This window comes from Phalacrocorax carbo, chromosome 14, assembly GCF_963921805.1.
Source record: "Phalacrocorax carbo chromosome 14, bPhaCar2.1, whole genome shotgun sequence".
NCBI lineage: Eukaryota > Metazoa > Chordata > Aves > Suliformes > Phalacrocoracidae > Phalacrocorax > Phalacrocorax carbo.
In genome coordinates, this window is record NC_087526.1 from 11,966,939 (window position 1) to 11,990,552 (window position 23,614).

The window sequence follows — 23,614 nt, forward strand, 5'->3', positions numbered from 1 at the left end:
TTCCTCCACGAGCATACTTTGGAGGTCAGGACCGTGTTCTGCAATGTCCTCTGCACCCTCTTTCCTCCAAGACTCTTTATCAATGAAGCCAGTCTGATGCCAGCTTCACTTTTTTTTTACCCTGTAGGGAACAACCGTTTTATAGTTGAGAGCAGGGGGCAGATCTGTGCTATTGATTCACAACATTTCAGGCCAGGAAAGAGAGTTAGTTATTCCTTGGCTGCAACTGTGCTTCACTGCACATCACCTTTTTACTTAGATCCACACAAATCAGCTGAGGTCTCAAGGTACAAATGAGTATTTTGCTCCTTGCTAGGTATAACAACCATCTTTAATCAGCTTCAACAACATCTGTGAGAGCTGCTAAATCATAACTGGTGTAAACTGGACTGTGACTCTCATTGAAGGGAACTGAAAGACTTGTTTTGTTGTGGGTGTTGGGATGTGGAGCGGCACAGTGAGGAAGCCTTGCCATGTTCCTGTCTTTGGGAGAGAAGGTCCCATGGACCACAGGAAGGTCCACGCGGGCGCCACAGGAAGGTGCCCATCGCCGCCGAAGCAGGGGTCTGGTGAAGTGCCTGCCTGGCTGAGCTATTTCCCAGTGCTGGGAACATCAAGGAATGGTGAAGCAAGTCCCAGAGCAGCCCCTTAGGGGACCAGAGGGCAGGGGAATTGTTCTTGTCTTTTTCTGTATCATTTTGCTCTTCCTCAGCCCAACCTCCAGCGGGGCAGAGTGCTGAGAGCCAGGCTTGGGGCTGCCTTGTCTGCTTGTGTGAGTATCAGGTTGAACCAGGCGTTGCTCTGCAAGGAGGCTTTGTTCTGGGGCAGCTTTGTTCCCTTTCCAGCCACGTCAAAAAACAAAAACAAGAGCCCAAAGGAGAGCCAGAAGAGAGCTAACAGCTGTTAAAAAAAAAAAAATAAAATCTGAGATGGGGTTGCCAGGTGAGAGGAAAACAGGATAATCTCTATTCTTGACACTTTGCAGTGGTTTTGTCTTTTAAATGTGTAGGCCCTCAGTGGATCCCTGCACGGGGATACTGCTGGGAGGCTGGTGCTTCTCCATCCCTTTTCACAAGCCCCTGTCCCAGCGGGTTCAGGAGTTACAGCTTTAAACCCCCAGGTATATGAGAGTGACTTGTTCTCTGTGTCAGGTCTGATATTTGGGGAATATATTCTCCTTTCTTGAACTGTTTGCAGGTTTTTAGCCGCTCAGTCAAGCCTGAGGAAACAGTAAGACTTGGAAAGGATGGCAGTGGGATGGTAACGACGATCAGTGGCTCTGATGATCAGACAGTGGAAATACCTGAGGCAGGAGGACCCGAGTGTATTGTGGCTATCAGATGCTGGGGTTTTAATATCTGAAAGAAGTTAGGAAAAAAAGCATGCCTTGGTCGTCCTTGTTGCTGTTCCAGCTTCAGTGATAAGCAGCTGAACTGTTTGCATGTGCTGCTCGGAGGAAACCCCAACCCCTGCCCCCTTGCCCCAGCTCTCTCCTATATTATTTTACTTGAAGCAGCAACTTCAGGCGATTCAAGGAGGAGCTGCCAGGGTAATAGTGGCTCACGGTGCCAAACTTGCAGAGTTTTTGCTCCGTATTTCAGAACAAGGTTTTGGTTAAACTCAGATTTTTCTTTCCAGCTTAAATTTCTATTTAAACTACCTTTAATTTCAGGAAGTGTGAAGCCGTTCAGACTGCTGTGATCAAGGTCACTCTTAATTTAGGTACTCCAAGGATCATGAAATCCTGTGTGTTAAAGTCTTAGGCATATGTTGAATCTCTAAAGGAGCCTGTGAATGATATTAAACCTACTGTAGCAGAGAGAGCTCGTATAATAAAGGGAGAGGAGCAGTAGTGTTATTGAAGGAGGAATGGCAGATAAGCAGCCAGGGCCGTGCTGTTATCACTTTGTTTGGGAGATGGTGGTGTTGTGCAAGTTGTTATAGGACATTTACACAAATTGCTGGAATAAAGACCCACTTATTCAGCAGTCTAATATTTGTTTCTTATTATATGTTAAACTTTTACTGGCATAGAAAAGGTTGTCACCTGTTATGTCAAGGTCCTGGCATTCAACACTGGGATCTTTCCAAGCGTGTTGAAACCTAATTGGTTCAGAATAAGCCTTCCCTTCATTTTAGGGGAGAAAAAAATAGAAAAGCAAGAAAAAAAGAAAAAGCTGTGGCATCTAGCAGGCATTTAAAGCATTTTTTTCTTGTTCTCTGAACTCTTGTGACTTGCCAGACTTGGGGCTGAATTTTTTCCCCAGTTTTGTGCTTGCTTTGCGTTTCCCGTGAATTAAATTGGGGAAAATAGTACACAGCAAATAACATATAGCAAATAACATACAGCAGCCAGCACCACGGGACTGGGGGAAGCTTTGTCCAAGTGTGGCTCTGCAGCAGGGAGCGTTGGGACACCTGAGTGCTTAGTGAGGGAAAACCTTTTTATGTCCTTCAACACTTGTCCAATTCCTTTGCCTTGTTTTTAAAATTTTCTTTTCTTTTTTAACTCCTGCTAGGGGTCGGTCTGTGCAGTTACAGCCAGAGTAGATGCTTCTTGTCTGCAGGATTTTCGATGGGGTCGGGGAGCGCCTTCCCACATTGTAATGTGTCTGTGCTAGTTATTTGGTTAAATCTCTCCGTGCCTCTTATTTACTTATTTATTTTAATCAAAAAAACCTCACTGGTGAGCAAAGGGTATGGTCAGCAGGATCCAACCTGAGAAGCAGATCAGCGGGGTTCTGGCAGGGGACTTTAGCCTGAGCAAACGCGCTGGCTGAAGCACAGAGTCACTTGGGACGTGTTGCTGGGGGAGGAGAACCTGTCACTGGCCGCGCCTCAGCAGGAGCAGCAAACAAGCCTAAATTTTCCTTTACCCGGGGATCACAACATAATTTTCCTATTTTTCATCCTTGTTACGAGCTCTGGCTCACCTTTTTCCAGGGTGACTCTTTGTTTTTCAGTTTGCCGTTTTCTCCCCTGGTCTGAACTTAATCCCAGAAATCCACTTGGCTGGTTATCCCTTTAGACAGTTAAGTTTAGAAATTATGAAATACATTGGGCTGGCTCTGTCGCTTCTTCGGGGATGAGGGATCGGGGACTGGACGGCGGCAGAGGAAAATGGAGGGGAGAGAGGAAGCCCACAGCTAAAAGCAAAACTGGAGGTTATATATAGCTGCAGGCTGCGGTGGTGTCGGTCAGGGTGCTGTGATTGCTTCTTTAAATATGTTCTCAGCCGTTGAGGTTTCCAGTTCTGCTAACGAACCGAGCCCATGAGCGGTGGCCGAGAGCTGGGGAGCAGCGTCCCTGGTGTCCAGCACGCCACAGCTGGGAGGTTTTTACTTTCACTGGGTTGAGAGCAGCACAGTTGAGCGCTTGGCGATTAATTCAGCAAACCTGGTTAACTTCTGATAAATGACGTCTTTGCTAATTGAAGGGGCGGGGGGGGGCGGAATCAAAGATGCGTGTTTCAGGATGCTTTGGTGAGGAGGTACTGTGGGAGCACGGTGGGGTTGATAGTGTGGGCTGGGAGACGCCATAAACTGATCAGTGTTTTAGTTTTACTTTGAGCCTTTACTGTCAGGGGTCACCTTCTCCTTCAGAGTTGCAGCAGTAATTTTTGGTGTAATGTCTTCTCTTCCAGCCCTGAATCCTGGTGCAGCTGAAGTGACTGCAGGCACTTTAAAGATGCATGTGAGCACGGAAGAGGAACTGGAGAATGACACGCCAAGGTCGTGCTCCGCCACACAGGTAGGCAGCCGCTGCCACCTCGGGCTCCATGTGCACGGCGCACCGTGCACCTTTCTGTCTTATGTAGCTTGGGCAGAGAAATCTGGCGTATTTCAGTGTATTGCAGGATTCTCCTATGAAGGCTGTTGTAGCTCAAGGGCTCAAATAAGCGATCATGCAATGGTCTGCTCCGCTAACCTTTGAGCCCTGCTATGCTCCGTGGTCGGTAGGGGTCTTGGGTTATGCTCCCAGGACTGTCTCAGAAGAATTTTTTTTTTTTTGCTTCTGAACATCACACCTTGGGCAGGACAGAGTCCAGATGTCCTGTCTATTCTTCTCCTGGCTGGTGCTTTTCTGTCTTTGTGCTAGACCACTGATTTATTTTTTTCCCCACCCCTAAGAATCCATATAACCTAATAAATGTTCATCTGTCCTGTGTTGTGGATGAGGGGTCGGGAGAGCCATGCATTTTCCCCTTGGCTTCTGTGGATGGAATAAGTGTGCTTGGAAATAACACTCCGATTTTCCATTACACCGTTCCAGATTTTTGAAGAAGAAATTGAGTCTCATACCAGAGCAAAGACATTTTATTTGTAAGAAATGAAGCTTTATGGTTAAGCCTTAGTGAGCAGACTGGCGGGGAATTCATTCACCCAGTTCACGGCTGTGTGATAAATGACGGTGTCCCCATGGAAATGGGGATTTTCAGACCCCAGAGTGATTTCTACCCAGCTTGTGGCATGCCTTGAGACTGCTTGTTTCTAGACTTTAATAAATAATCAGCATTAGAAGTACAGCAACTGGACTGATGCTGTTTGCTGTAGCTTTCCCTGACACACTTCCAGTTCTGCAGGCTAAATCCAGTCTGTTAAACTGGTAGGAATAAACTAACGGACCCTGCTGTAGCGTATGATGTGCTGGGATCCACGTGTACCCCAGGCCTCCTGAGACCTGTCCTCCTTGAAGCTGCCTCAATTCACTGCACACTAGGTGGGTCCTCAAATACCTAATGGCAGCAATCTTGCAAATGCAGCGAACATCGTAGCTCTCTGGGTTGTCTTACCATTATAGATGGAGAATTCAGCAGGAAGAAGAGAGTAAAGCTTTTGTAGCTTCACTCTGACTTGGTAATCAGAGTCGTGGCCTCTTGGGAGGGAGACTAGGGAGAAGGGAATTAAATTTTATATCCCTTGGTATTTGCCACTGAAAGATAGTAATAATGAATTTGGATGCTTGGTGTGGAAGGTCACTGGGTAAGTGGGGAGGATTCCTTTGTGTTACATCTGCAGAAAATAATGTCGTTTATTACTCAAGGGCTTGCATCCAGAGACAGATCATGGCATTGTAGCAACATGTGTCATCCTCTCTGCGTGCTCATGGTCCTGCGCTGACACACAAAGGCTTTCCAATATCATCTTAGTGAGCTTTAAGAACCAAACTCAGGATCTCTGCTCTAGCGTTTGGCCCCTTTCTCTCCATTCCTCCTTTCCCCCCACCCTATTCTGGTGTCCTCTCCCTCCCAATGAATTTGTTTTTAAAATGACTGTGCTATTGTGTGCATCAATATGCACATAGCCTGTCTTGTTTTTCTCTTGGACTGAAAGTGCAAAGCAAATCTGTTTATGGTTTTGGTGAGCTAATTCTTCCCCACCCTAGATTTTTAAATAGACTCTTTCTTTACCAAGCTTGCAGAGCTTGCAGGATGTATTGAAGTAATGGGAAAAACGTGTTCTGTTAACCTTCCTTTTTTGTAAAAGTTTGTGTACAGCACCCTGTTCCTAGCAGTGCATCTAGGAAGTGGATATCTGGATGCTGAAGCAAATAGAAGGCTTTGAAATAAGAAAATGGGAATTTATTGCATTCAGGGAGGAAATGTTTTGAGTTTTCAACTTTCAGCGCTTGGATTGTGGAGCAAAATCTAGTGAGCTGTGCTTGGTTGTCCCTTCAATTATTTAACTTCCTTTCCCCTCCTGCAAATCCCAGATCTCAGGCTCGCTGTTCCCTAGGTAGCCTGTTGCCTTCAAACTGGCTCCTCCAAAGCCATTGTTGACTCAGACCTTATAGATGAAGGTAGGAGCAGCAAGAAACACTCTTGGCTTGTAAATAATCCGTTGGATTAAGGGCTCGGTTATGTCACTGATGTGTTGGAAATGTTATTTTTACCTCTTGATTTCATCCTTCCTATGAATCAATCTTAGACCTGTCTGTTTAGGTTAACAACCTTTTCTACATCCTTGTGGGGGTTTGCAGAGCACGGTCCTGCTCCATGCACAGCATTTTCACCAGGGGGTTTTGGCTGCTGGGAGGCAGAGCTTAGCTCTGCTATGGGAGCACTAGAAAAGCCCCAGGGACACCAGTGTCTATGATGTCTGGCCAGTGGCTTGGTTCCCAGCACTTGTGCAGGGGCTCTCTTGCAGCCTGCCCACCCTGCTTTTGCACCTCCTCTCCTCAAAACCTGGCTATTACTTATTTCTGCTGTAAAACTATGAGCTGCTTGTGACTGGCCATGGGGTGGGAGCTCTGCATGTAGATGGCCGTTACATGTGCAGATGTACTTCTCCAGCCCGAGCTTCGCAGGGCAGATGTTGGCTTGGCTGAGGCCTCTGGGTACTCTTGTAACATAAACAAGCAGGAGTAGGATTTCAAAGCAAGCAGATTTTTGACATAGTTGATGTCACGCCTCTTCAGCCCTGTGTTTAGGGCCCATGGATCTGGAGGCTCACGCTGCTAATAACATACTGGAGGTACTCCTGCTGAGCTGGCTCTTACAGAGGGCTGAGGGGTTCATCCCGGTCAGACAGCGTGGTTGTACTGAAAACAGGACCCATGGCATGAAAAGAGTATGGTGCTTTCACAAAACTGGGTGCTCTGTGTGAAATCTCTGGTCCCAGCTACAGCATTGAATGCTCTCCTCACTGGGGTTTATGGTCAGGTGTTGCAAAGTGACAGCAAGGTCTTCTGGTGAGTAGCCTTAAAGCAAAATGAGCCGGGGCAGGGTTATCAGGCTCGCATGGCTGTGATCAGGTGTTACACCAAACAGCTGCCTCTGCTCTGCCAGTGAAGAAGAGATGGGGAAGAGATATATTTAATTTCTCCACCCTGAGAGAGAAGTTTTTCCTGAGAGCAAACGTTCGCCTGCAAAGTAAAGAATTTCCCACTCGAAGGCTTTGCAAAGCAGAATTGTCCTTTATCTCTTTAATTTTGGTAGTGCTTGGTTGCCTTTTTTTTTTTCCTGCAACAGAGTATTAGTGGAGGCAAAGTTCTCGCTTTTTGTCTTTTTCTTCTCTCTTCCTGTTAGGCTGATGGAGTTTGGTGCTCCCTAGGAAGGTGATGGTTGGGGTTAGCTCCGAATAACACTCATTGTTCTCCAGGCAGGCGGCCGTAGCCTGAGAAGCTGTTCTGGGATCTGACCGCAGTGGTCTACCTTGGTTTTCATTTTCATATCTCCCCAGTCAGTATGTGTAACTGGAAAGTTTTCCTAACTTGCAGCTCAGACACTCTTTTCCTGATGCCTTTCCGTCCCTTCCCCTCATCCCTCCCTTCTGACTCTTATTTCTTATTGACCTGTCTGCTCAGGACCTGTATACAATATCAGTGTGACAAATTAAATTGCTTGTACACAGAAGGATGAGGCCACTGGATGCTTAAACACTGCATAAATTTCTTGGCTAGACTTGCACTGTTGTGCCTGCCCCTGTGCAGCCTGCATTGTATTGCGTGAAAGGCAAACTCCATTCCATCCTCCATGGCCCTTTCCAAACCTATTGCCCAACACTTTCACTATTTCTCATCAACTGAGGATTAGCTGAGCACTGTAGATATCCATGGACATGGTTTGGTTGTCTGTTGTATTAAAAATTGCATCTGTGTATCAGAAGGGTTTGGGTTTTGCTGTTCCTGTTTGCATGTGCGTTGGGCTTCTCCCTGTGCTGGAGCTCAGAGGCCTAGGCTCTGCTGCTCCCCAGGAAGGCAGCGGGGTACTTTGGGAGGTGGCAGGCTCAAGAGCAGCCAGCCCCGATGTCACCGAGATGCCTTCATCCAGCCCTGCCTGGCAAGGGTACCCTGAGGGTATGGAAGGCTCCAGCGAAGGCCATTTCTAGTTTCTGTGAATGGACTTGGGGTATGCTGAGCGGTGCTGTAGGCAGATTTTCTTCAGGAAGGCAAAGAACTGCGCCTGTGGCCCATGAAAGCATGGATAAAGTCCATTCGGTTGTTTTTGTAGCAGCACAAACTGATGGCACACCAGGTTCAAGGAGAGGCCTCGTGCAAAGGGAAAGGCTTTTTGATGTTTGTCTCAGTGCTAAGGCTGCAACATTCTGTTTTCATCCAGAGGTATTTATGAATGAAGATGCAAATCCAAGGTGAAACTCGGGAACCAGTAAGCTCTTACTCACTGGAGGCTACCCTTCAAAACAATGCGAATAACTGGAGGAAAAACACCGCCTTATCTCTCAGCTTGATCTGGAGCCTTACAAGCACTTTGGTGGTTCGGCTGTCTGCGGTGCTCAGGGAGTTGTTTGTTCCAGCACACTGAACAAGCTGCAAGGTTTTTTTTATTTCCAAAACCACCCTTTGAGCATGTTGGGCTGGAAGTGAAACTTGTAATAATTGTCTGTGCCAATATAATTCAGCATAATCTCTTGGCAGTGCTTTTGTAGGCAAATTGGGAGAGTTTCTGACTAAAGGTGACCCATTAAGATGATGATCTCTGATACATGACTAGACTGGGGACTCGCAAGTCCTGGGTTCAATTACTTGCTTTGCTGTGAGCTTCCTGTGACCTTGGGCGAGTTATTTAAAATTGCTCTGTGCCTCATTTCCCTTTCTGTAACACGCTGGTGACAGCATTTCCCTTCCAGCCAGGAGCTGTGGCAGTGGGAAGGCAGTCCGTACGCTTTTCCATAGCCGGTGTGTGAAGAACATTCAGGTTCTTCAGGTAGAAAGCATGACCATCTCGTGAGCCTTTCTTCGGGTCTCCTGGGAAAACAGACAGGATGATCCATGTAAACAGTTTCAGTTGTGCTCAGAGCCCTTGCTCTGTAGGATCCTGGGGCTCTTACTGCAGACATGCACTAACAAGGTAATCGCTCCTCGAGCAAAGCAGCCTTCCTTAGCATCACTTTCAATTTTTCCTTTAGCTTTAAATCGATAGCCAGTTTGGGTAGGGCAGGTTTCTGGTGCTCCTTTGGCCTCCACATGAAGTTCTCCTTTAATGTGGTTTTCTGTGTTTGCTCTTGTGTTGCCTTTCTGCTTTAAACCTGAGTGGATGCTAGGGAGAGGTGATGGCTTTGTAATAAAGATGCTGGCATGCGGAGCTGCTCAACTCCAGCGTGCTGGACGTACCTCAGCCAGATTGTTTCACCTCTCCCTGCTTTGGTTTCCTCCTTCGTAGTGGGGAGTGATAGTGCCGACCACCCCTTTTACCACTTCCTAAATGTCAAGAGAGGCTTTCAGGCATGCCTGAAACGTTCTAAAACATCCCAATTGGAAAGGTAGAAAACCAGTGGGGCAGGGGGCTTGCTGGCTCCCATGTTGTGCCAAGAAGACCCCTTGCTGTTCCTATGGGAAGCTTCCACATGATAGCTGCATCCAGGCACTGACAGGAGCTACCTCCTGCTGCCTTGCCTTTCAGGTGCAACAGAGCTGCAGAATGAGTGATGCTGAACCTCCTTCATCTTGATGGCATGCAGCCCCTCTTCCTTCTGCAAGAGCCTGATGGTCTGGGGTGGATCCAGGAGAGCCGCTGGCCTGAGACCCCGGCCCCGTGTCAGAACCTCTGGCAGCGGCTGAGCTCCAGCTGGTGTGGGGTGCTGTGGTTGAGTAGATGGAAATGAGCATCTGAGATGTGGCAGAAAATCAGACCTCATAGTGTTTGTGGGGGGGTAAAAATGCTCCTGGGGAATATCTGACTCTCCACAAATAATGACAATACAGATATCTGTATTTCCCTCTGGTCATATAGTTGGATTCAATGGCTTTTGCGGGCTGTTGAGAAGCACGCCAAAGCAACTTAGCAGCAGAATGTAAACTGGGGCCAGCGCTCTCATTTTTGGTCTATGTGTCGTATGAAGTTTTTATCACCTATGCAAGGAGCAAGGCCCAGCAGCTGGGAAAATCCATCCCCTTTGGACAGAAGCTTTGCTTTCATCTCCTTTCTGCCCTTCCCAAAAACCAAAACCCCAAACACTTTCCTCTTCAAGGTATCTTGAGTTATTTAATGACGTGCCAGGTGGGATGCTGCAAGGCTGGGCAGCTGGCAGCACGTGCTGTCTGGGGCAGGATAGCAGGTTGGGGCTGCTTCTAGACCAGGGGATTGCAAACCTCAGACTTCAGGTAGGTCTGCCATCTATTCCCTTAGACTGTGCCTGTAGCTGGGAACCCTCCCACAGTAAAACTGTCTTGAACAGCAGGTCCAACACTGGTAAAAGGGAAGAAATCAAATTGTCAATATGGGGACGTGGTGTTTTCAGGCACTTATCCTGTCCAACCTTCTTTTCCCTTTGCAGTATTTGTGTCATCCTCACGCTGGGACAATGCACATTGAAGGCCATAGACTTTTCCCTAAGTTGTGGGTCTCTTAATCATTTAAGCCACTTTGTACATTGGGGAGGGTGAGTTCCAGACTGGTGTGCATGTGTATGGAAGTCATATGGGTATGTGACTTCTGAGAGCCTTCAGAGTTGTCTCTTGGAGGATCCTAGAAGGAGATGCTCTGGGTAGAGGCTCAACAAGCATCCCTTGGGATGAATGTAAAATGCTGTGGAAATAACTGCTGGTAGAGGAAGGGAGGGATGAGGAGAAGCAGCCAGGCAACAAGGAGGAGGCTAGCAGCAATTTCTTAATGTAGATGATCCCTGGTGAACAGTTTCAGAACACCTGTATGCTCTGGGGGATGGCAGTTGTGTTGCTCCCTGTAATCTGAATATCCTCCTATAAGCAAGGCTTGGCCGGTGGGGAGCTGCAGTCCCATGGGGCCTTGCCCAAGATGGCAACTTGTGTAACCTAAAAGGTGAGGGTATCTTCTTCGCTGGCAGCTTTTCACCACTCACCAGCACTTGCCAGGTGGTGATGAGACTTGTGCCTGATTTTAGAAGGGGAGAGAGGATGAAGGGTACAGATAGGAGCAGCTGGCCCTGAATTTTGGGCGCTGCCCCTATCGATTACTGAGTCCTTTTGATGTGAAAGCAGACAGTCTAGAAGAACCTCAAAAAGAGCGGCAGTATAGCTCTTCAGTGTTTTGGACACTGCTGCAAACCACTTTCCCAGCTGTCACTGGAAGGTACGTACAGTTTTACAGCATTAATCCGGGGAGAGTTCAATTAATGAACCCTCTCGCTTGGCTGCTCTGCCTGATCCTGGCCACTGGGGTAAGCAGCTTGATGCAAGGATTCGTGTGATTGATCTTAAGAGCATTATCCTTGTGGGGTTTCACTGCAAAGCTACCTCATCTGCTTCCAACTTGATTTGGGACGAGTCGTGCAGACTGTGAGCACTTCTTCCCCTTGCTCCCCTGACATTGCAGACATCTATTTGCTTAATGTTTTGTCGGCAGGTGATTATGGGCTCGTGTATGGAGGGAGTTCCTGCTGTCCTGAGCTTTGTCCAGCGTGACACACTGTCATTTCAGTGCAGTATCACAGAGATGTTTCCAAGCCTGCTCTCTCCCAGCCCAAGGAAGAAAGCAGATACCTGGAGGACCATGTTCTGCTAACATGGCTACGATTTGGACTGCTGCCCTGGAAATTAAAGGCTCCATCATGCCACTACCAAGCCTCTGAGCTGGCTGGTCATCCCCATTCCTGTATTTGCAAACTGCCTGCTGACACAGCAGAAATATTATTTTTACATTATGGTCCCCTTGGTGGACATCTGCAGTTTAGTCTTTCCTGTTGTTTTATTAGTTATGTTAAGCAGAGTTGATATATATGTTGCCATTCACCCTAATGATTATGAACACTTTTGACTGTGTAATGAGACCACCCTTCTTTTTTTTTTTTTTCTGAAAAAGGAGGAGGTGTTTGATTTCTGTTTCTCTGAGGTTATAAGATAGGCTGTGATGCTTTTCATGGTGTAAATCGGGAATATTTTTGTTATCCATGGTATACTTTGCAATGAGACCTTTCCATGCTCAGTTGAAGGGCTGGGAAATTTTAGATTCCTGAAAGACAGCTTTTCTCTGAAGGCTTAAAGTTAAATCAGCTCTAATGAAATGAGAGCCTTCAAACAGGCAAACTGATTTTTTTTTTTAATTGACTCTTATTTCGTTTCATTCCTTGGTTATTCCCTCCTTCCCCTGGAAGGATGTGGTTCCCATCCTGCTAGTCCTGCACCCAGTCTTGTCTAACCCACACCAATGTTTGCGAAGGGCAAAGCACAAGAGCACAAAATGCAGCAGTTGGCTCTCCTTTAAGCAGCGTAATGATAGAAAACAGGCACAAATCCTTTCCCTTTTTTCTCCCATTGCTCCCCTTTGTGTCACCTGTCTGCATGTCCGATTTGGGCAAATAAAGCAGCTATTAGTATACTCTATTTGCTGTTGTCAGAGGAAGGGGCAAAAAGTCCTGGAACCTGCCTACATTTATGGTTTGGTGTTTCTTTTGTCTGTTTTTATTTTTTGAGCAATTCTTCTGGATTTTTGAACACAGTATTACTCAGCAGTCTCTGTAAATTACACAAATGGCCAGAAAGCTGGTCTGTATCCATGCAGCAGAAATTTATAGGAAACAGGAGCTTGGTACTGATAGGCAGCTTTGCCTGCCTGGTGAAGAATTGATGGAAACTCTGTGCTGGGAGTGGGGGGGTTGGCCCAGATGTCCTCCAGCAGTCCCTCCCAGCTTTTGGGTGGTTATGTGTTTCTGTGGCACGCGCAAAGGCCCCAGAACAGGATGCTGGAGAGCCAAGCCAGTGATGTGGCTCCGCAGTGGCCTTAATTCTGCAAAGGGGGGCGTGCAGAGTTCCTTGGAAAAGCAAGTGGTGTCATTCTTTCAAGGTGAGCCAGCACCTGCCTGTGGGGACAGGACTGGGTTTCTACCACGTGGGCTGAGAACATGGGAGCAAGATCCAAACGCATGTGGAGGAGCCCTTGGGGCTGGCACATCGCTGGCAAAACTCCTCTGTGGGACTGTCCTGAGCAGGCAAAGAGCGGGGGCAGTGAGGTGGTAGCAAGCCTCTTTGCGCGTGTATGGATGCCTATAATCCTGCATGAGAAAACTCATATAATACAGCTGTTGGAGATGTACCTTCACACATGGCTGCCCACAGAGAGAGTGGGGATTTCCTCGGGTTGTAATTTCTATGGGTGTATTTTTGAAGCCTATGACCAAGACCTGAAGATAGATTCGGAATGGCTTGGCAGTAATTGGGCACTGTTTGCATAATGATAGTAATTTCCTTGTTCTTATTTCCGAAATTTGGTTTACGAGACCGTGCTGCAGTGTGACTTAAAGCTGTAAGTATTTCTCTCTGTTGGCAGTTGGAAATGTAGTATTAGCTGTGACTTTTTACAGAAATAAGTGCTCAGCATTGGAGGTAAATTGAATAATTTGGTGGTGTTCGTATCTTAATCTTCCAAATAGCGCTCTTAAGTTCACTACATTGATGTGTGAAAGGCTTAAAAATAATAAACTCCATTGTATAGAGCTTTGAATACAGAGTGGAGGCTTAGTAATTGCTGGCAGTTCATGGGCAGACTCGCTAACATATGGCAAAGAAGCAATTCTCTCAGCGTGCCTGAATTTTTTAAATGAATGTCCTCATATCAAGACCTTGTGATTCACAGATTAATGAGTGCATCAATATTTTGAATAAAGGCTTGCAGGAGACTTCAGTCCAAAACCCCAAACCCTGTACTTGGGCCATCATACTGTTTTAAAACACCTCTTGTCTTCCTCGTTGGTCTGCCAAAAGCTCCTTCCATCCCCCAGCTGTTGAACAGGGTAGGTGGAGGGGACTAGTGAGCTTGTCTTCCAGCCAGCAACAGACTTCACCGGCTGGCTGTTGGCAGAGAGCTGAAGTCCTGAGCCCATGCCCTCTGTAGGAAGGTAACAACCCAACTCCCAACCTTCCATTCTTCACAGGAAGGGGTGGGGGGGGAAAGCCAAATACTTGGTGGTTTGGGGTTTTTTGAAATTGTGCTCAAAAAAAATGAGGTCCCTGGAGAATTGAGTGTTGAAGGGAGAGCTCTGAAAGCAGGGATCTGGCTTAGCTGATTTTTCTCGAGAGATGTCTATAGTTCCCCTGCATCCTTGTGAATGAATTTTTGGATGAGTTGCAGAGCGCAGCTAAGGAAAAGGCTAGTTAGACAAGAAGGCATGATTTAAAAAACAAACAAAAAAAAAAGCAGAGAAAAAGAACATGATTTGTTTATCACAACTGTACTTGAAACTAATTTTAAATGTCTGTCTTCTGAGTGTAAGGAAATTCCTTTAGCTTCCAGCAGTAAATAACTGGGATGCTTTCAGCTCACAGCTGACCTACAGAGGGTGGTGAGTTTTCAACTAAAAAAACCCTGACTCTCCAGTAGGGACAATCCATTCCAAGTGTCACTAAACAGCTGGAGGAATAGTCAAGTCCTGACAAGCATGGTTCATATCACAAATAACCCTTGAACTTTGTTCTGTATCTCTGCATACCATCCAGAGTGGCTTGACAAATGGTTTTGAACAAATAGTTTTCAAACCAGAGCACAGATGACAAGGATTGTGTTTGGCTGGCAGGTGCGCGATTCAGACACCTGGATCTTGCCCATGGAGATCTTGAATGAAGCCCCAAATTCATATTTTCTCATATTATCAATCTGAAAAGAAATGGTGAATGTTTCAGAGAAGGGGAGAAGGTTGTCTCCGGTGAGCTCTTGGGGCTCAGTGGATGAGGGTTTGATGGTAGGGATGATGTAGTTCTCCATGCCTGCTCTTGGCAACTGAGTGGTGGAGCATCCACCTGACATTAGCTGCGGTAAGGAGGACTTCTGAAGCTTGGCTTCTCATCAGGCATATCTCAGCAAAGAATTTGGATGTTAGCATGCTGAGCTCTCTTAATGGTCTGCCCTACTCTATGCCAGCAGGCCCTATTGGGAAGTAGGGACTTCTGGAAGTCTATCATGTATGTAGGTACTAAAAAAGGAGTTGAACTTCTTTGGAAAATGGTGTTTCAGCTGAAGGAGCTGAAAACTTGCCAGTCTGACCATATGCTTCTGAAGTTCTTGTGGTTCAACGCTTTAGGCTGAGGTATTGTCTATTTAAGGCAATGAAAGAAAACCCTGTGCCACTCTTTCAGGGTAGGTATGTGAGCTATAAGCATTAGGACCAAATGGTAGTTCTAGAATTAGGTGATGACCCAAATTTCCCTCTTCAGTTTTAAGTGGATGCAGCATTCTTCACTTACAGTTTCAACTGTTGTGTTGCATTGTTGTATGGGGTTGAACATCTGCCCCTTCCAGCCACAAAAGTGGCTGTGTTCCAGTGATGGCTGGTTTCTTTCTATTCAAGGATCCTCCGAGGTCTGGAAAAGCTTGAGTATTAGGCATGACATACTGTCAACTGTTGCAGATCCCCTTGGCTCCCCTCCTCCCAACATCTGCAAGGCCGGAGTTGGCCATCTTGGTTTGTCCATGCACCATGGAGAGCACCGAAAGACCCTGGCCCTGCCAGCTGCTGCTGCTGAACAGGGAGAGGGGCCTCACCAGGAACCCCTCCATCCAATGCCAAAATCGTTTGTGGTCCCAGCCTCTAGGAGAGGGAAGATCTGTTGTCAGCTCCTTAGGGAGGGCTGGGACCACAGTGCTGGGGTCCTTCCCCACCCATAGCACCCTTGCTAGTGGATGCTCATCCTCCATGCAGCAGCAATGCTCTAGTGGTGTGGCAGGGAAAAGAGCTGGCAGAGCAGCTGTGGCACCCAGCAAACCTCTGCAGGAGTACTTTGCCCCGCGTTAAAAATGGGTAGGATGCTAGTAGGGCTGGGGGGAGACAAGGTGTCAGTCCCACGCAGGTGTCTCCGCCCAGTATTTCTTTCCCCAAGCATTGTGCTGGTGATTGACTGGCATTTGCTTGGCAAAAGCCTTTTGAATATTCATTTGGCTGATGGGAGACGAGTACAGTAGCTGCTTGAAATCAGCTTGGGGAGGGGAAGCAAAGATGACTGCCTTTTTCTTGCTACTAGTGCTACTTGAACTCTCTCAAATGCATACTTGACATGGATAAATGATTGTGGAGACCTCAGCCTACCTAACAAGCCTGTTCTTGTTAAGCAAAAATTATAGCGCCTGCATACTTGCCATCCTCATTCAAAAGCCCATTCCTCATTAATATCACTTTATACATATTATTGCAGCTTGAAATGCCATTCCTCTTCTCCCCACCCATTTCCTTGACTAGCTGTGACATACAGGAACTACACCCAGTGCTTGACTTGCCTCTCCTGACCTTTTGTAACTTGGCTCCAAACTCTTTTTTTTGGGTCTTTTGCAAAACACTGTCAGAAGGGAAAAATCCTTTGTTAAAACACAGCCAACTCCTGCCTCAACGTGGAACAGTTTGTTCTGCTGAAAGAATGAGCCAGTTCAGTGAGCAGAAAAACATTGCCATAAACCAGCGGACTCAATAAGCTGCAAAAGCCATCGGCTGTGCTTAAGGTCTGAAAGGATGACTCTGAAGCAGGATCCATGGGGGAGAAAAAATAAAAAAATCCACGGTCCCGACCTGCCAAACCCCGTTTCCTTGCTTTCAGCGGAAGTATTTTGCAGTTGTCTTTTTGGTTATAGCAACTGTAAGTGGGGGAATGGGAGCTGATGCTGAGCCAGAACGTAACGCAGCTCTTGAAGCTAGCATATTGCAAAAGGGCACCGTGGATGAAGTAATCCAAAAATGCTCAGCTGGGAAGGGGCTGCAGCACTCTAATAGTCTTCAGTCTGTGCTGCAGATGATCAGCTCCAGCACACTACGCTTGCTGTCTGGTACTATTTAGTAGCTTGGTTAAGTCCTTCCCACCCACATCTTGTTTTAAAGCTCCGGACACTACTTCCCTGGAATTGCTGCGGGTCTGTCCCTTATGTGGCCGCTCGGTAACTGGTGATCAGCCTGTCTTCAGCAAGTGTTTCTTCGTTGTACAAAGGACTTGGATGCTCGGTGAGAAAACTGTGTGACCCTCTAGCAGGCTTTTGGGTTTGTGGTTCTGCAGCAGGATCGTTTCGGTGTATAAGAGCTGATGCTGATTTTCTTTTAACAATAAATCTTGTGCTAGCATCTAGAGCTGTGGTTCCCAAATATGGGGTGATGGTCCCCAAATGTGGTCACCCATATGGAGGTGGATGTGCAAACCTGGAAGTGGGGTTGTGAGCAGAAGTGCTTCAGAAACATGGGCTCAGAGGCTTCACCTGAAATGAGCCCTTGGGGCTGGGCAGGCTGCAGCTGCGCCGAGAACACGGTGGGCTTCTGTACTTCATGTGCTCTGTTGCCATCGGGTGCTCATACCTGTGAACTCCTCGGCAGCTTGGCCGAGCGTTTCCTTCTCATTTAAGAGATTTGAGTACCCTTGTCAGAAGTTTAACATGTACCGGGATCTACCTCTCGTTCTCATTTTGCTTTGGGAACCAGGAGTCTTTGCTCCTAGCTCCCCGATAGTTTTTTGGTTTGGAGCCAGTTCAGCAATCTCAGATAATAAAATTACAAGGTAGTACATTTTAGGTGTAACCTACCCCTTTTCACATGCAGTCCAAAGGGCTGCATCTGCCAAAGCTGGTCTTGCCCTGCCTAAATAGTGATGCTTGATCGTAAGCTCTAAGCATGGAATCGCAAGGCATGTAGCAAGTCCGAACGTGGTGTGGCTGAATATTACTGACCTGTGTGGGGCCATTGAGGAGCCTGTGATCAAGCTGCAATCACAAAGAGATCCCTGACAGTGCAAGCAAAAAGAAAACCTAGAGAAAGCACAGGGGGCTGAAATGGGAGCTCGTCCGCATTTATAAACATGAGTGAAGTTCTTGTACTGTCCTGTTCAGGCACAAACCAACGCACTGGTATTCACCAGCTGAGTGTGAGGTGATGGGAGACCCAGATACTGATGAGGGGAGGGACTTCTTGAAGCTCCATTAATGCTATCTGGTGTCCTCTGCCAGTAGCGGTAACCTCAGAGCTGGCTCTGTCGAGAGATGATTATCTGTCTGCTGGACCTTTTCCTTTGGGGACACGCCAGGAATGTTTTGCAACATGGACAAAATGTGAGGATTGAAGCTACGGAGGTGGGTCCCTGGGATGCTGGGACTGTGAACCCTGCTAAGGTAGTGTAACTTGGAGCAAATCCGTAATGAAGCCTCTGTGCCAAAAGAGACCTTTTTTTTTTTTTTGGAGGGGAAGATGTTAATGGTATGATTGCATAACATTTATTTTGTGCTCTATCAAATGGATGAGGGCAGAGGAGAAGCAGTGACTGAATTAATGTTAGTGATGTTCAAACAGAAGCACGCAAAGCTCCGAGGGATGATCAGTGGTTTTGTTTTGATGTGCGTTGTGTTTTGGTTTTTTTATTCCTGACATTTTTCTGAAATGTAGCACGCAGGCTTGTCTCTAAGAGGGGCACATTGCCAATAGTCTAAAGGTTATATTATCCTAGTGACCTATTTTTATACTCTATTCGTGTTCTGTTTCAGCCACCCCTTTCTAGCCTTCCATCTCGCTTGGTTTTGTGCTCATCTGAAAAAAAAAAAGCAGAGATAATTACCATTAGTCCCTGAGTGCTAAGGCAGCAAGCCAGCCTCTACCCAGGTAATGACGGCAAAGGCGAGCTGCTGCCGATTTGGAAGCACGAGAGCAATCTGAAAACACAGCTCATAAATAGGTGAAATGAAATAGGGCGATGAGGAGCATTGCGGGGCAGAGGAGAGAGGTCTTCTCTAAAAGGCAAATTTTAAATGAAGTACAGCAGTTTTGTGGAAGGGTGAAATTTTAATGAATAGCTCTGTTTAACTAGCCTAAATGGGAAAGACGCTTTTCTGCTCTAGGCCTGCCAAGTAATGGAGAATGAATACGATTGTTCGGTCAACTGGCTTCCACTGCCTTTAGACTGTACACACGTTTTCAAAGCCAGGCTTAAGCTACAAAGCACCCTGACCAGTCGACATAAAGAGAAATTGTTCCTTAATACAAATGTTGACTATGTGATGCTGCTTGAAGCTCAAAACTGCTGAAATTTGTGCATGTGTTTGTACATTTGTGGGGTGCAAAATAGTAAGATGCAAAGTGACTTTTCTTGCCTGCGTGGCTTCTCTCAGGTTGCGGTTATTTTATTGCTGGGTGCTTTCCCTGTTCTTGTTGAGAGCACCTGAATTTTGAGTGCAGTAGCAATCTGTTCTGGAGGAGAAAATCTCATTAACTGTTCATTCATGGGAACTTGCAGTCCTGTATGGGGTTAAACCCCGAAAGAATTAAGTGTCATGACCTTAGTCTGGGTTATGAACCATGTTTTGGGCGCCAGATGCTACCTCCAGATGGCATGGCATGGAGATGCACACCACTTGCTGGGAGCCAGGGTGATGCTCTGGTGCTGTTGTTTTTAGGCTGCTGGAGATGATCCCAACCTGCAATTTCCCTTCCAACTGCAGGCTTTGCAAACAGTTACCCAGGGAGGATGGGTGGACCCCATCTAGCCGAGATGCACAGCCATAGACCAGGAACAGAGGACCTCGGCCCTGCCAAATCTTGCCTTTTCTTCTCTGTTAGAGAGCCTTGCTGGCACAGCTAAGGAGGTCCCGTCCGCACCCGGGAAGTTGGGATTTGCTCTGAGAGGTGGGATGTTCACTCTAACTGTGTCTGTCCATAGTGAACCACAGGGACGTAGCCTGGAGAGGTCTTTGCTAAATTGCCAGAGCATGTCCATCCACGTAGTGTGTTCCTGGGATGGATTAGCAATAGCTGCCCTGTTGCTGGCAGGGGACTGTGTCCTCAAAGCCCGTTGGCGATACTGTTTCGTGCCTTTCCCCGTGCTTGGTTATGCTTTTGTTGTAACTAAAGCCTGTGACTCCAAGTCTGTGGTGATGAAACCCACGTTAGAGCTGGTGTGGGGCAGCCTCTGGCCAGGGAACAAGCCTTTCCCCTTCTCACCTGGGTCTGGAGAGTGCAGGAATCTCCAGCCTTCTTCCCTCCTACCAGCCCACACTGGGCACATTTTGGCAATAAATTAATAAAATTGGTGAAACCCCTACATGACTCCTTATGAACGGACTCCAAATGCAGAACAAATGTTAATGCCTAACCAAAAGAGTCCTGGGACTGCCGTGGCTGGCAACAGGGGCTGCGCCTCTCATACACCTGCACTTGCTGCTGCGTGGACCTGTTTTTCCTCCCCTCCCTAGCACCCAGGTAAATGCACCCAGGTCCAGACTACTGAGCTGGCACACAGTGCTGCTCAGAGCAAACTAGGTGTCTGCTGTGCTTTGGGGGACCCGCTGCGTCTCTGGGGCGCTGGGAGGTGGGAAGGGGAAGGTGGCTCAGCCTTCGGGTCTGGGTGCTGCGGAGAGCACCCACTTGTTGGTGCTGGCCACAGGGATCTCTTTTTTTTTTACTGGCCTGTACTTGCTGATTACCAATTGAAGTTGGGAAGTCATCTGTGGACTTCCCAAAGACAGATGTGCATCTTCTGCGCCTGGCTGGAGGTAGAGCCTAAAGGGGAGAGACAAAAACTCTCAGCGTCAACTTTTTCCCTCCTTTGATTTTATTTTTTTCATTTTTTTCCCCCATATTATGGTATCAGCTGGGGCCTGCAGAGTTTCAGCTTAAAAACAAACCGGTGTTATTTGAAGTGCCAATATTGTGCTTGGCTTCATATGAGACAGAAACATCAACTTTGTCCCTGACCTGGGGAGTGTGTCTGCCTGCCTAGCAGGCACTGAAAGTGTTGAGAAAACTGTTATTTTACTTCTATTTTGGTGTCATTTTTTTTTTCTATTTTTTTTGAACTGAGCATTTACTCTTCAGCATTGCTGCATCAAACACTGGAGCCCACAGCAGAGCACGTAGCCATCCTATGTATCCACATGGAGCCTTGTCCCCAGCGTGAGCGTTGGGCATGCAGGAGATGGCTGGGCTGGGGCAGAGAAGGGCGACTCTCCCATCGTCCCCGTGCCCAGGCCGTGGGACCGGAGCGGCTGTGCCTGGCTGTGCGCTGGCTGGCTGGTGATGCTGCCTGGTGGGTTTTCTGGTTGTTGTTTCTAGGCGAGGTTTACAAAAGGTCACAAAAATTAATCTTCTAACTGGGACCTTGGCACTGCGTGGAATGAATGTTTTGCATTAACAACCTAACTCATTAATTCACTGAAACATTTAAAACCAAACCAGTTATATCCAGCCAAGCTGGAAAAAGCTGAAAGTTCATACTCAGCAGTGCAGATTTCGAAACCTCCCTTTGTTAATCTCTGCAGAAGTAAATTTTCTGAAATTGCTAAGCTCACTTTGACCGGTCTCAGCATTGTTTTCTCAGCGGAGGCAAAGCTGCTCTGCAGAGGGTTAGCGGTGTGTACCTGGACCTGCCGATGGGGACGGGAAGGTTCCTGTGCTGGGGAGGAAGGAGGGCTGGTACAGGAGATGGTTCTGAAGGAGGGTGCTCACAGCAGCATTGTAGCTTTGGGCTGTCTCTAGCAGAAATGCTGCACTGTTTTCATGGATTGGAACCCCAGATTTAACAGCTTCCGTCTTCCTCCTCTATTATTATTTTCTGAATCACTAGGGGTAGTTGAAATCACAGCCTAGCAAGTCTTGCAGTGCTCCTGCTAGTTGTTTGTAAGCTGGAGGTGGGTTGCTGGTGTGTGGCTTTCATGGGCCTCCCGCACAGATGAGAGAAGGGCAGACGTGGGCTGTGCGGGAGCCTGCAGTTCCCCATCCCTTCCCGCTGGCTCTGAGTACAGGGCTGTCCACTTCTGAGCTGCAACCCTTGAGAAACAGATGGGTGGCCACCAACCTGGCTGTCCCTGTAGCCATGGTGTGGTGACAACAGCATAAAACTGCATCTACTGCATCTAAGCAGAGCTTTCCCGTGGTGATTTTTTTTAACTGTTGCAAGCTGGGAGCTGTGCAGACAAGCAATCAAGGCCGTACGTCAAGGATGGGAAGCCACGACCCAACCCAAGCCGTTCACCTGGGTTCATGCCTGGCTTGTGCAAAGGCCGGGCTGCTCTGCCCTGTCCAGGAGCGGGGTGTGCACTGTTGTCTCACAGTTGTGTGAGCGAGCACACGTCAGCCCCAGGGTCAGTTCCTGGTGCTCTAGATATGAGAGAAATGTACACCCAGCCAGATGCTGGGCTGGGATGCAACCTGGCCAAAGGAGCCTTTGGGCTGCCTTCCCTTCCAGCATTAGTTTCTCTGGGAGCATCACTGGGACTGAATTGGTTTGACTCTGCTTTAAGTCAGTTTTCCCTCAAATTCCAACAGCAGCAGCAGGTTTAGGTACACAGGTCATTCCACCTGCTTACTCTGCTACCTCACTATTAAATTAGCAGGTATAAATTAAATAGGATCCATGAATTTAAGTATATCCCCTTTATCTTCCTGGCTGCTAGGTAGCTACTCCATTCAGCTAATGTCTCTTTGCTCCAGTTAATCATAAAATATTACACGGCTGTGCAGATTGGTCTGAGGCGTTTGCAGTGGTGGTATACTGAGCTCTGTTGTAAGGCTGTTTTTTTAATTGATTCATTTTTCTGCCATTAATTTACCCTATCCATTAAAGCAGCCTCGCTTACTTTAATGATGGAGAAATCAGTGAATTATTCTGTTATATATTAGTGGTGTATTAAAGTATTAGTGCATTCCAGAAGGTGAGCAGTGAATAAAACATGCTCCGAACATGTGGTTATGCAACTGTTCCATGGAAATGAAACGGACAAACAGTACACTTGATTAATACTTTTTTTTCCCAATAAATTGGCACTGTGATTCACTTCCAGCTAAATTTGCAATCTGTGTTCTCAGGTGGCATTAACATTGGAGCCCCAGCAGGAGAGCTGTGGCGGCTGGGGCTGCTTTGATTGCATTTTTAAGGAAAGTTGTTGGAGAGAGCATGGAGCCTGATGCAAATGTGCTGGTAAATGAAATGCAGAGCTTTTAGGTTCTCCATAGGTGAGTCAGGCCATTCATGTTTACCCAAAACAATAGTCAAACAATGGCAGAATAGGCACTCTGTTAATGTGTTGCAACGGGGGTCTTTGTGTGTCTCTGTTGCTTTGTGTCAAATTTACCCTGTTGACAGATAAAAGTAATCTTTTTGATATCTGGCGACTCCATAAACACTAGGTAAGATCCATCTGGGACTTGAGCTGTCTCAGTAATGGAGACTCTGGAACTGGATCTCTATCAGGAGTTTGTTGGAAATGAAAAACCTTGCAGAGGGCCCAGCATTTTCTCCCTGACCTATGTTAGAGCAGCAGAATAAAATTAAATAAGAATTCCTTTTAACCGTAGCTTCTCTGACCTGAAACTCCTTTTAGCCTTTAAAGCTATATTTTGTAGCCTTAGGCTGGTGTTACTGTTTTTTTCCTAATTGACTTGACTTGGAAAGGTCATCGTACCCGGCTAGATTGTGTAATATTTAACTTAGCATCAAAAATGAGCATCTTGGGATTGGTGTCAAATGGATGCTGTTCCCCTCTTGAATAGCAAAGCCCATTCATAGTCATCCAAGTATTTGACTTGCTAATGCTAATGAATAACTTTCTGGCCCTCTGCAGAGGGAAAGACTAACCACGAAAAGGTGGGATGAGGGTGGCATAAAGCAGGTATTGAGAGCATGCAATTCGCACTGTCTAAATCCAGATCGAAACTTTAATACTTTTTTATTTATAGATTTTTTTTAAGTTATTATTTCTAGCTTTTCACGAAGCTTTAGCATAGCAAACAGTCTTTTC

At 46.9% G+C, this 23,614-nt stretch overlaps 1 protein-coding gene across 1 annotated transcript in view; it reads left to right on the forward strand.

The window, feature by feature from the left end:
* The window catches only part of ZHX3 (zinc fingers and homeoboxes 3), a 51,262-nt gene that overhangs the window by 15,576 nt on the left and 12,072 nt on the right, over window positions 1-23,614 (forward strand). The window contains exon 2 of the mRNA XM_064465753.1: window positions 3,644-3,750. The gene's annotated coding sequence lies outside the window, so the exon portion shown is untranslated. The remainder of the gene's footprint in view (window positions 1-3,643; window positions 3,751-23,614) is intronic.